This window comes from Caretta caretta, chromosome 22, assembly GCF_965140235.1.
Source record: "Caretta caretta isolate rCarCar2 chromosome 22, rCarCar1.hap1, whole genome shotgun sequence".
NCBI classification, from domain to species: Eukaryota; Metazoa; Chordata; order Testudines; family Cheloniidae; genus Caretta; species Caretta caretta.
In genome coordinates this window covers 2,731,934-2,744,305 of record NC_134227.1, presented here as the reverse complement: position 1 = coordinate 2,744,305, position 12,372 = coordinate 2,731,934, and the positions used below count along the sequence as shown (strand labels likewise).

Genomic DNA, 12,372 nt, shown 5'->3' with positions numbered 1-12,372 from the left:
AGGAATACCCATTCCATTCAGCACAACTTCTTTTCTCAGCCATTTAGAGAAATCGGAATCTAACGCATATCTAGCTAGATTACTTACTAAGTTCTAAGACTCCATTCCTGTTCTGTCCCTGGCAAAAGCATCACACAGACAGACCCAGACCCTTTGTTTCCCCCGCCCCTCCAGCTTTGAAAGTATCTTGTCTCCTTATTGGTCATTCTGGTCAGGTGCCAGCGAAGTTATCCTAGCTTCTTAACCCTTTACAAGTGAAAGGGTTTTTCCTCTGGCCAGGAGGGATTTTAAAGGTGTTTACCCTTCCCTTTATATTTATGACCCTGCTGAATTGGAATTAATTTGCAAACTGGATACAGCTAACTTAGGCTTGAATAAAGACTGGGAGTGGATGTGTCATTACACAATTAAAACTATTTCTCCTTGTTTATTTCCCCTCCTACTGTTCTTGTAAAGTGCTGGAAATGGCCCACCTTGATTATCACCACAAAAGGTACCCCGCCCCCCTGCTCTCCTGCTGGTAATAGCTCACCTTTCCTGATCACTCTCCTTACAGTGTGTATGGTATCACCCATTGTTTCATGTTCTCTGTGTATATAAATCTCCCTACTATTGTTTCCACTGTATGCATCCGATGAAGTGAGCTGTAGCTCACAAAAGCTTATGTTCTAATAAATTTGTTAGTCCCTAAGGTGCCACAAGTCCTCCTTTTCTTTTCAAGCCTGGGCACTGTGATTATTTACCAGTTTCTGTGGCATTGAAGCACTAGTGTGCTCGCAGCTGCGATGGCCAAGTGGTGAAGGCATTGGAGTCAAAATCCAAAAGGGTTCCCCTGTGCAGGTTTGAATCTTGCTCACAGCGAGGCCTGTCTTTTAGCCAGTCTCTAACCCGGGCAATACTCTCTACAACCCCTGAGACCCTCTCAATTCTGTCCCCACTCCAAGAAAATCCGGTTCTGCTCCTTTCATAGAGATCCCTGGGACACCACCTTACACTGTGTCCCTGAGGCGTCAGACAAACTCTCAGCACCTGAAGCCTCTGCCACTCACCTAACGCCCCCTGCCCCATAGATCAGCCATAACCCTGGTTCTGTTCCTCTCTCTAGAGTGTGAAGGGAGCCGTCAGTGCAGCCAGAGGCGCCGACTCCATGGGTGCTATGGGGCTGCAGCACCAACGGAAACAAAACAAGAGCTGCTCAGCGCCCACTGGCAGCCAGCTCCCCACAGCACCTCCCACCTGTGAGCAGCCTGGCCCACAAGCTCCTCCTCTTCAGCACCTCCCACCTGCCAGTGATCCAGTGTGCAGGAGGAAGAAATAGGACAGGGTGGGGGTTTGGGGCAGAGGTCAAGCAAGCCCCAGGAAGTCTCAAAGTCAGCACCTCTGAGTACAGAAGACTTCCCGGAGCCTGAGCTACCAGGATCCCTGCCACAGAGCAGGGTGCACAAGTCTCAGCCTCCCTTTCCCACACATGGCTCTGGACACCACCAGGAATGATTTGGCTCCTAGCACACAAGAGCTGAGTGCCTGGACAGGGCCTTGAACCCTGGCCCCTCCCATTAAGAGCCTGATGCTCTATGGACTGAGCTGGCCAGGCTTCCTGAGAGCCTCTCCCCGACCTCTTTTTCTCCACGCCCACTGCCGATTCCGCCTCCTCTTCCTCCCTCCTGCACCTCAGGGTCAATAAATTTGCACCTAGACAGCCGGCCCACCTGCTGCACCCCAATCCCCCATGCCTAAGCCTCCCTGCCAAAGTCCTGCACCTGGCTCCATAGAATTAAGTCTCACGTCTCACTGGCAACTTGACTTCTTGTGCCCAGAGTCTCTGCCCCCCTCAGTAGCTGATCTGAGAAACACTGTGTCCACCTTTTCCAAAGAAGTGCTTGGAGAGGCTTTTCTTGTGTGAACACGTGGCCTAATGGATAAGGCATCTGACTTCAGATCAGGTGATTGAGGGGTCGAGTCCCTTTGTGGTTTGGCTTGTGCAGTTTTCCCTTTGTGCTGAAAGTCCTGCTTTCTTCAGGGCTGGATCCTCTTCTTGGCTGCTCAGGCCAATGCTCTGGCTTCAGCTTGACCCCCGGGAAGGAGTTGGGTTTGGGAGCTACAAAGGCTAGGGCATGAGCCCCAGGTGCGTCCAGTCTAGCCTTTGCCATTCCTGACTTGCCAAAGTAAACGGGCAGCTGCCCAGGCTAGCGTGTAGAGCAGTTTCCCGCCTCCAAATGGGCGGCTGTCCCTGTGTCTGAGGGGGCTAAATAGCGCCTTTGGAGCTGGGTGTTTCTCTGCTTCTTGCCAGCTAGGGAAAAGCCTCTTGGGGTAAAATCTCCTGCCCCACTGCAAAAGTGAGCACCTGGAGTGGGAACGGTCAGAGGCACCACCAGGGGGTGGCCCTGCTCTCCTATCATCTTCTGATAGACAATCCAGGAAGTTTTTGGAAAGCATAGGGGACAATTTCCTGGTGCAAGTGCTAGAGGAGCCAACTGGGGGGGCGCTTTTCTTGACCTGCTGCTCACAAACCGGGTAGAATTAGTGGGGGAAGCAAAAGTGGACGGGAATCTGGGAGGCAGTGACCATGAGTTGGTTGAGTTCAGGATCCTGATGCAGGGAAGAAAGGTAAGCGGCAGGATACGGACCCTGGACTTCAGGAAAGCAGACTTCGACTCCCTCAGGGAACGGATGGCCAGGATCCCCTGGGGGACTAACTTGAAGGGGAAAGGAGTCCAGGAGAGCTGGCTGTATTTCAAGGAATCCCTGTTGAGGTTACAGGGACAAACCATCCCAATGAGTCGAAAGAATAGTAAATATGGCAGGCGACCAGCTTGGCTTAATGGTGAAATCCTAGTGGATCTTAAACATAAAAAGAAGCTTACAAGAAGTGGAAGATTGGACATATGACCAGGGAAGAGTATAAAAATATTGCTCGGGCATGTAGAAATCATATCAGGAGGGCCAAATCGCACCTGGAGCTGCAGCTAGCAAGAGATGTCAAGAGTAACAAGAAGGGTTTCTTCAGATATGTTGGCAACAAGAAGAAAGCCAAGGAAAGTGTGGGCCCCTTACTGAATGAGGGAGGCAACCTAGTGACAGAGGATGTGGAAAAAGCTAATGTACTCAATGCTTTTTTTGCCTCTGTTTTCACTAACAAGGTCAGCTCCCAGACTGCTGCGCTGGGCATCACAAAATGGGGAAGAGATGGCCAGCCCTCTGTGGAGATAGAGGTGGTTAGGGACTATTTAGAAAAGCTGGACATGCACAAGTCCATGGGGCTGGACGAGTTGCATCCGAGAGTGCTGAAGGAATTGGCAGCTGTGATTGCAGAGCCATTGGCCATTATCTTTGAAAACTCGTGGCGAACGGGGGAAGTCCTGGATGACTGGAAAAAGGCTAATGTAGTGCCAATCTTTAAAAAAGGGAAGAAGGAGGATCCTGGGAACTACAGGCCAGTCAGCCTCACCTCAGTCCCTGGAAAAATCATGGAGCAGGTCCTCAAAGAATCAATCCTGAAGCACTTGCATGAGAGGAAAGTGATCAGGAACAGCCAGCATGGATTCACCAAGGGAAGGTCATGCCTGACTAATCTAATCGCCTTTTATGATGAGATTACTGGTTCTGTGGATGAAGGGAAAGCAGTGGATGTATTGTTTCTTGACTTTAGCAAAGCTTTTGACACGGTCTCCCACAGTATTCTTGTCAGCAAGTTAAGGAAGTATGGGCTGGATGAATGCACTATAAGGTGGGTAGAAAGCTGGCTAGATTGTCGGGCTCAATGGGTAGTGATCAATGGCTCCATGTCTAGTTGGCAGCCGGTATCAAGTGGAGTGCCCCAAGGGTCGGTCCTGGGGCCGGTTTTGTTCAATATCTTCATAAATGATCTGGAGGATGGTGTGGATTGCACTCTCAGCAAATTTGCGGATGATACTAAACTGGGAGGAGTGGTAGATACGCTGGAGGGGAGGGATAGGATACAGAAGGACCTAGACAAATTGGAGGATTGGGCCAAAAGAAATCTGATGAGGTTCAATAAGGATAAGTGCAGGGTCCTGCACTTAGGATGGAAGAATCCAATGCACCGCTACAGACTAGGGACCGAATGGCTAGGCAGCAGTTCTGCGGAAAAGGACCTAGGGGTGACAGTGGACGAGAAGCTGGATATGAGTCAGCAGTGTGCCCTTGTTGCCAAGAAGGCCAATGGCATTTTGGGATGTATAAGTAGGGGCATAGCGAGCAGATCGAGGGACACGATCGTCCCCCTCTATTTGGAATTGGTGAGGCCTCATCTGGAGTACTGTGTCCAGTTTTGGGCCCCACTCTACAAGAAGGATGTGGATAAATTGGAGAGAGTCCAGCGAAGGGCAACAAAAATGATTAGGGGTCTAGAACACATGACTTACGAGGAGAGGCTGAGGGAGCTGGGATTGTTTAGCCTGCAGAAGAGAAGAATGAGGGGGGATTTGATAGCTGCTTTCAACTACCTGAAAGGGGGTTCCAAAGAGGATGGCTCTAGACTGTTCTCAATGGTAGCAGATGACAGAACGAGGAGTAATGGTCTCAAGTTGCAGTGGGGGAGGTTTAGATTGGATATTAGGAAAAACTTTTTCACTAAGAGGGTGGTGAAACACTGGAATGCGTTACCTAGGGAGGTGGTAGAATCTCCTTCCTTAGAGGTTTTTAAGGTCAGGCTTGACAAAGCCCTGGCTGGGATGATTTAACTGGGAATTGGTCCTGCTTCGAGCAGGGGGTTGGACTAGATGACCTTCTGGGGTCCCTTCCAACCCTGATATTCTATGATATTCTATTCTATGATGCGGGCCGCTGAGAATCAGCAGCCGCCCCACATGCTGGTCTCTGGGTGGCCTTCAGTGGGTGTTTGGCACAGCAGGGAGCAGGCTGGCGGCCAGGTGTCATATGCCCGTCTGCTGGCCATGCATAGGAATGGTTCTCCCCTCCTCTTGCCCTGCCCTCAGTTGCTCTATGGCTTATAAACCTTCCCTTGGAGCTGTCAGCACCAGGCACCTCTGCTCTAGGTGCCCAGAGGAGGAGAGGTGTGCTGGGCTCCATCCTGGGACTCTTACTCCCTCCTTTCTGGCCCTGACTCTCCTTTCTTCAAGCGCCACGTGGGAAAGTTGAAAAGCGTGACAGCAAGCACAAGGGCCAAATTTGTGGGCATCAGGTGAAGCAGCGAGAATCCCAACCACCAGGTCAAACCACAGGACTGCAGGCATCAGTAGCCAGTTCTAGGGCCCCTACCAATTGCAGCCATCCCACCCAAAGACCTGGCTCCAGTGGCCACGAGTCACCCAGTAGAAGGTAAACAACTTGCTCTTGTACAGTCAGAGACAGGAGTACTTTGAGCTCCAGGGATTTACCACGAGGTCCCACTGAGATTTGAACTCAGATTGCAGGATTCAGAGTCCTGAGTGCTGACCATTACACCATGGGACCAGCCTCTGCTGCTTTCTATGTCCATCAGTGACCCTCACAGGGCTGGCTTGTGTAAGGGGACTGTTGGCCCTTTACTAAAACTTTGTGGGGTTTTTTGGTTGGCTAGTTCCCAGTCCCAATAGAAGGGGGAAGGGTCAATGGGAAATCAGGACCCTGAGAGTGACAGTGCCCTGGGGTAATGGTCACCAAGTGGTAGGGAACAAGTGAGAATTGGTTGGTGGAGAAAAATTCCTGGTGAAAATTGGCAAAGCTGTGGATATTTTGAAAAGTTACAGTGAATTTACACATGAAGATACAAACAGAGAGACAAACACAGAGAGAAAGAGAAAATCACACACTGCACAGGCCCACACAGACAAACAAAAACCACACACACACATACACACACAGAGCCATACACACATAAGGGAAAGCCACTCTAAACATACAAAGAACAAATCCACACCAAAAAAACAAAACACAAAAACCACACACGAAAAGAATATTAAGCAAAAACCAATATGCATGCAAAAATCATACACACACGCACACAAAACTGGGCAAGGCATCCACAAAAACCACCCAGGACCCACATGCACATCAACACGACAGACACAAAACATACCAACATACAGAAGTCAGGCAGGGTTTGAGTCTCACAGCCAGGAGGGTGTGCACACAAGTGATTTGGGGAGCAAAGATCGAAGGGGAGTCAGGGGGTGAAGAATCACAGGATGGGCAGCGCTCTGGGTTCTGCTTGACCCCTCCTGACACAGGCGGCTGGTGGAGAGCGAAGCCTTGTAGATGTGTGAATCTGCCCTGCACTCGGTAAAGGAAGGGACCTCGGTGTCTGCAGGGCTGGAATTGTATTTTCCGCAGAGCAAAATGATTGGCAGAAGCCACCTGCTTACAGAAAACCAGAGCTTCAGCTGGGGTTTGAACTCACAACTGCAGCATTGCTTTATAAGTCCTGTGCACTAACCCATTGCACCACTGGAGCCCACATGTAGGGGCTTGTCTCTTTAGTCCTTGGATGGATGGGTTGGCGGGGGTTGCATTACTCAAACAAATCCATAGGAAAGGCTGCAGGACGGCAGCAACATAGGTGGGGAGCCTCCTTCTATCTGATCGAGCTGGTTCCCACCTTCTGCTGCTGAGGGGAAGGTTGGTGCTCTGAGCCCACCTGATGCTGGAACTTCTCCTGGGTGAGGTTAACGAGACCCTGAAAAAGCAAATTGAAGTCTTTTCTATTCCGGCCGATCTCTATCTGTCTCCTGTGGCCCTTCAGGCTCTCTGCTCCCCTGTTGGGGCGATGCAGAGGTAAGTCCTGACCTGGGTGAGTCACGGAGAGGCTGTGTCCCATAGCGTGTGTGTGTGGGAGAGGGGTAGGGCCGGGTTGGGGTGGGCTCCAGGGGAAAAGGTTGGGTATGACAGTGTGTGGGGGAGAGGGAAGGGTGTGTTTCTTAGGATATAAATGAGGGCAAACACAGGGGTAGTGACAGTGAAGCCCCGGGTCTGAGTGTTATGACCCTGTGCGGTGCTGCCATTCACCTTCCCCTCCTGTGGTCTCAGCTGTCATTGAATCCAGCATTTTTTCACCTGTCATCGTCCCAGAGGCGTCGCACATGCCCCAAATACAGAGTGTCTCTCTTGGAGACGCGAGGACTGGAGCGGATTTCAGCTGCTGGACAGCTCTGCTGGGTTTTCTACATTCGCCAGGCAAATGCTGAGTGTTTACATTCATTTCAAGCATCCCCATTCAGCGGACTCCTGAACACACTGGAGATGGGTCTGGAAATCAATTTTCATTCGAAAATGTTTTTAAAGGGTAGCACTTGGATTTGAACTAGGAACCCATTGCCCTGCAGGCAACTATTCAACCAGTGAGCTACACTCTCAACAAAGACTGTCCTGTATAGCCCAGAGCAGGAACGGCTTTGAACCTGGGGGTTAGTAAACTTTATCTGTGTACAAACCCCACGGCTTACAAGATCCCCACACCAGCCCCGTGTCACCAGAGCACAACAACAACTTTCCTTGGAGCACACACTGCTCCCCAGCTCTGTGCCCTTCCATCTCCCCAGCATTGCTCCAATCCCTTAAAGCAGGGTCTCAAACTCAATGTACCTTAGGGCCAGTGTCAATCATCAAAGTCTCCCAGTTGGCCAATAATGTCACTCGTGCCGCCCAGAACCCACTCCCCAAAACCCCACCCCCCAAAAAAATCTGCCCCCTAGCTGCCTAAGGCTCTGGTATAGAGTTTTGGTGGGAGCACAGGTCTGGGGAAGGGGATTGGGGTGCAGGCTCTGGAAGGGAGTTTGGGTGCAGAAGGGGTGAGAGGCTGGGCTCTGGGAGGGAGTTTGGGAGGGGGAGGGGGTCTGTGGTGCAGGCTCTGGGATGGAGTTTGGGTCCTGGGTGGAGGCTCTGGACTGGGGCAGGGGGAGGGGGTGCAGGAGAAGGGGATTGGGGTGCTGCTCGAGATCCTATCGCCAGAAGAGCCAGCGCCGCTCCTCAGACCGCCCCGCGAACTCCAACTGCCGGAGGAACCAGAGCCGCTCCTCAGACCACCCTGCGAACTCCAGCAGCCAGGGGAGCCAGAGCCACCCCTCAGACCGCCCTGCAAACTCCAACCGCCGGAGGAGCAATTGCCTAGCCTCAGACCGCCCTGCAAGCTCTAGAAGTTACTGGAGGAACCAGCCCCGCAGCCACAGGAAAGCACCGGGCCCTCATCGCCAGACAGTCCAGCACGGCCCCCGAGTCCATTCTGAGGGACGCTGCCTACGGCAGATCTCACACTCCAGGAGCAACCGCCCAGACAGCAGCCACGCCTAGAAGGACAGCGGTGTCCCAGCAACCCCCGAGCTGGACCGCATCTCTCTGACCATGAGCAACGCCAGCATCCCATCAGAGATCCTGCCCCAGGACCCAACCGAAGGGAATCCTGACTCACGAGATAGACGGCAGGCCGACCATGCAGGCTTTCAGCCTGCACCAGACGTGGTCGAGGAACATGAGGGCCAGCAGCCGATGGTGAGGGCTGCCATGGACCGAGGAGCTACAAGCGACAGCTTCCTTTGACGACTTCGACCTCCTCGTAGACAGGCTCACCCAAGAACTGTCTGCGGAAACCACTCCCAGGAGAAGGTCCAACCAGGAGAATGCCCTGCCTGCCCACAGAACGCCTGCTCCAAACCAGAACACCACCACCAGGGGAGCCAGAAGTAGAGACGCCAGCCGCCGCTACGATCCAGCAGTGGCTTCAAGGATCCAAAAGCTGTACCGGGCAAACCGCTCCAAAGCCGTGAGGGAGATCCTCGATGGGCCCTCGCCCTACTGCACGATCCCATCTGAACATCTCTACAGCTACTTCAAGGATGTATTCGACCACACAGCCCAGAATGACGCTCAGCGTTCAGAGTGCCTCCACCCCCTGCCCCGTGTCGATGAAGCAGGTGTCCTGGAAACTGACTTTAAGCCCAAGGAAGTGATGGCCAGACTCTCAAAAACAAAAAACACAGCTCCTGGGAAAGACGGCATCCGCTACAGCCTCCTGAAAAAGTGAGATCCCGGCTGCCTGGTCCTTCCCATGCTCTTCAACCAGTGCAAGCAATTCTGCTGGACTACCAGCTCCTGCAAGAAGGCCATGACGGTTCTGGTGTGAAAGAAGGGTGAGCGGGATGACCCCAGCAACTGGAGGTTCATCTCCCTCTGCTCCACGATGTACAAGCTCTATGCCAGCTGCCTGGCTTCGAGGATCACGGAGTGGTCGGTAAGCGTGGGAGCCATCAGCTGCATCCAGAAAAGCTTCATGTCCTGCGAGGGCTGCTATGAACACAACTTTGTCCTCGAAACCATTATCGAAACGGCCAGAAGGGTGCGGAGGCAGTGCATGGTAGCATGGCTCGACCTGGCTAACGACTTTGGGTCCATGCCCCACCACCACATCTTTGCCATGCTCCAGGAGTTTGGGATGCCAGAGATCTTCCTCCGTGTGATCCGAGAGGTGTACGAGGGATGCAGCACCACCATTCGCTCGGTCGAAGGGGAGACCACCGAGATCCTGATCCGGAGTGGAGTTAAGCAGGGCTGTCCCCTCAGCCCCATCATCTTTAACCTCACCATGGAGCAGTTGCTGTGAGTGATCTCCAATGGCGCAGATGGCTTCAACCTCCACGGTGAGAGGGTGAGCATCCTGGCTTATGCAGATGACCTGTTCCTGACCGCGGATGACCCAGAGAATCTCCAATGTATGCTAGATGCCACCAGTCGAGCTGCCGACTGGATGGGGCTCTGCTTCAATGCAAAGAAATGCGCATCTCTCCACATCGACGGCAGCAAAAGGGACTCGGTGCAGAAGACAGGGTTCCAGATCCAGGGCGAGCCCATCATCCCCCTGGCAGAGGGGCAGGTGTACCGGCACCTCGGCACGCCGACGGGTTTCTGTGTCCGGTAGACACCCAAGGACACCATCCAGGAGATCTTGCAGGACACCACCAGTATCTATGCCTTGAATATCGACGCCTCCCTGCTAGTACCGTGGCAGAATATAAACGCCTTGAACACCTTCCTGATCCCCTGCATCTTGTTCGTCCTAAGGGGATCCGCCATAGCGAAGGTACCCCTCAACAAGGCAGACAAGATCGTCTGGCAGCTGGTGAAGAAGCAGCTGTTCCTTCCCCAGAGAGGCAGCAACGAGCTGGTCTACATCGCCACCGGGCATGGCAGTGCCAATGTCCCCCGCATGGGCGACCTGTGTGACATCGCGGTGATCACCCGCGCCTTCCGCCTGCTGATGTGTCCCAACGCCATGGTAAGGAACATCGCAGCAAATGACCTCCAACAAAGATTTAACAAAGAAGCGGATCGGCAGAGCCCCCTCCAACCAAGACATTGCCAGCTTCCTGAGCGGTTCCCTGAGTGGCGAATTCGGATGGGATGGGCGCAACATCGTTTCACTGTGGTCCCGCGCTCACAATGCCACGCGTCACCTGGGGAAGCTCATCGGCTGCCACTGGGAGTGGTCCGAGGAGCGCCAGGAGCTGGGAGTCCTGGTGCTGCAGATCAGGTCTGAGGACAACACCATCTTCACCCCGAGCACCAGGAGCATGCTGGAGAGGACCCTGAAGGCAGCCATCCACTCGTTGTACATAGAAGCCCTGAAGCATAAACCAGACCAGGGTAAAGCCTTCGAACTGACCAGCAAGTAGGACACCAGCAACCACTTCCTCGCCAGGGGCGGCTTCACCCGTTTCGCCAACTGACGATTCATCCACTGCGGCCAGCTCAACTGCATCCCGCTCAACGGAGCTGTCTGCCACGGAAACCGAGACAACGTTGCAGGAAGTGTGGCTACTCCAACGAGACCCTGCTCCACATCCCGTGCAGCTGCAAGCCCCACTCCAGAGCCTGGCAGCTGCGCCACAACGCCATCCAGGACCTCCAAGTGAAAGCCATCGCACCGCGCCTGGGGGAGGTCGCCGGGAACTGTGCCTTCCCCAGCACTGACAGCCAGCTGCGACCCGACATGGTAGTCACCGACGAGACCCAGAAAAAGATCATCCTCGTCGACATCACGGTCTCCTTTGAGAACAGGACCCTGGCCTTCCGCAAACCCCGAGCTCGTAAGCTGGAAATTTACACCCCCCGGCTGACACCCTGAGAGCAAAGGACTACGAGGTGCAGATGGACGCCCTGATCGTCGGAGTCCTGGGCGCTTGGGACCCCTGCAAAGACCGTGTGCAGCAGACCTGTGGGATCGGTCGATGCTACGCACGGCTCATGTGGCGCCTCATGGTCTCGGACACCATCCGATGGTCCAGAGACATCTACATCGAACACATCACTGGCCACCGACAGTACCAGGAGGTGTGAGCCAGTACGACATCGTGCATCCATGATGGGAAAGGGCCTGAGAGACTTTTTCCATTGGACCATATGAACTGGAACCATAAACTCACTGAACATTAAATCCCACCAAATGAGGGTAAATCCATCCCCATGATCGTATCCCTCATTATACTCCACTCCTGAACATAGCCATTATATGGACAACATAACCCCATATCTCAATGTCTGTACTTTGACCGGTTAAACTTTTACCCCCAATCGGGGAGATTGCAGATTATGTATTCCTTACGCCACCAGCTCCTAAACTGAATTTCGCACCCCTTGATAATCTGTACCTTATTCCCTGATAACCAGAAACTTCTATGCTTAAACTCTGTACTGTTTCCTTTTTATTTTAACATCATCTTAATAAAATTATTAAATCTGTTCTTATCAGTTTAATAGCTGATATGTCCTTTATTTGAGGACTGTCTATTAAATTGATTTTTGAAACAGGGGGACGGACTAGGAGCTTGCTCTGTCCACCCCACTCATTGACCCGGTATTGCAGTGTCTCTAGTAATGGTGCAGCTCCTTTTGGGGAGAATCTTCTGGTTAGAAAAGCAGAAAGAGTTTTACTGTGACAAGGCTTTTTTAGAGCAGATTTCTTCAAGGGGCTGGAAAAAAATCAGAACCCTCTAGTGCTTTAATTTCTTTATGACAAACTATTGTTACAATTTCTTGGGAGTGTTTAGCGAATCGAGGTTCTTTGTTTTGCTAGAGGATTGTTTAAGAAGCTGGGATCCTTCTTTCTGCTGTGAGTCTTTTCAACAGTGTGAGGGACAAATGCTTTCCAGACTGAGGGTCTTTTGGGGAGATGGTTGGTTGGGGATTTTTTTTTTTGAGGTGTGTGGTGGTGGGCGGTTTGGCTTGCACTCTGTACTCCTATCTCTTCTGCTCTCCCTCTGGGCTTTCTCAGCACCTGGCCCCACAGCAGTTCCTGGCAGCCAGAGACTGCGCTTTCTAGGCCTCTGGATGTGGAGCCTCTCTCCTGATTCCTAAGGAAAGGAACCTTTCAGGAAATGGCCATGGCTTCTTGGAATCTTGCGTGGGTCTGGACACCACCAGGAA

At 52.6% G+C, this 12,372-nt stretch overlaps 3 non-coding genes across 3 annotated transcripts; 2 read left to right on the top strand and 1 right to left on the bottom strand.

Annotated features, from left to right (window-relative positions):
• Positions 1 to 779: 779 nt before the first annotated feature.
• On the top strand, positions 780 to 861 carry TRNAL-CAA (transfer RNA leucine (anticodon CAA)). The gene has a single exon. It is a non-coding gene; the product is annotated as a tRNA-Leu (tRNA).
• A 4,503-nt stretch (positions 862 to 5,364) lies between these two features.
• Positions 5,365 to 5,436, bottom strand: TRNAQ-CUG (transfer RNA glutamine (anticodon CUG)). Its single transcript has one exon. It is a non-coding gene; the product is annotated as a tRNA-Gln (tRNA).
• Positions 5,437 to 11,643: 6,207 nt separating this feature from the next.
• LOC142069819 (U2 spliceosomal RNA) lies at positions 11,644 to 11,837 on the top strand. The gene has a single exon (XR_012665801.1). It is a non-coding gene; the product is annotated as a U2 spliceosomal RNA (small nuclear RNA).
• Positions 11,838 to 12,372: the final 535 nt, after the last annotated feature.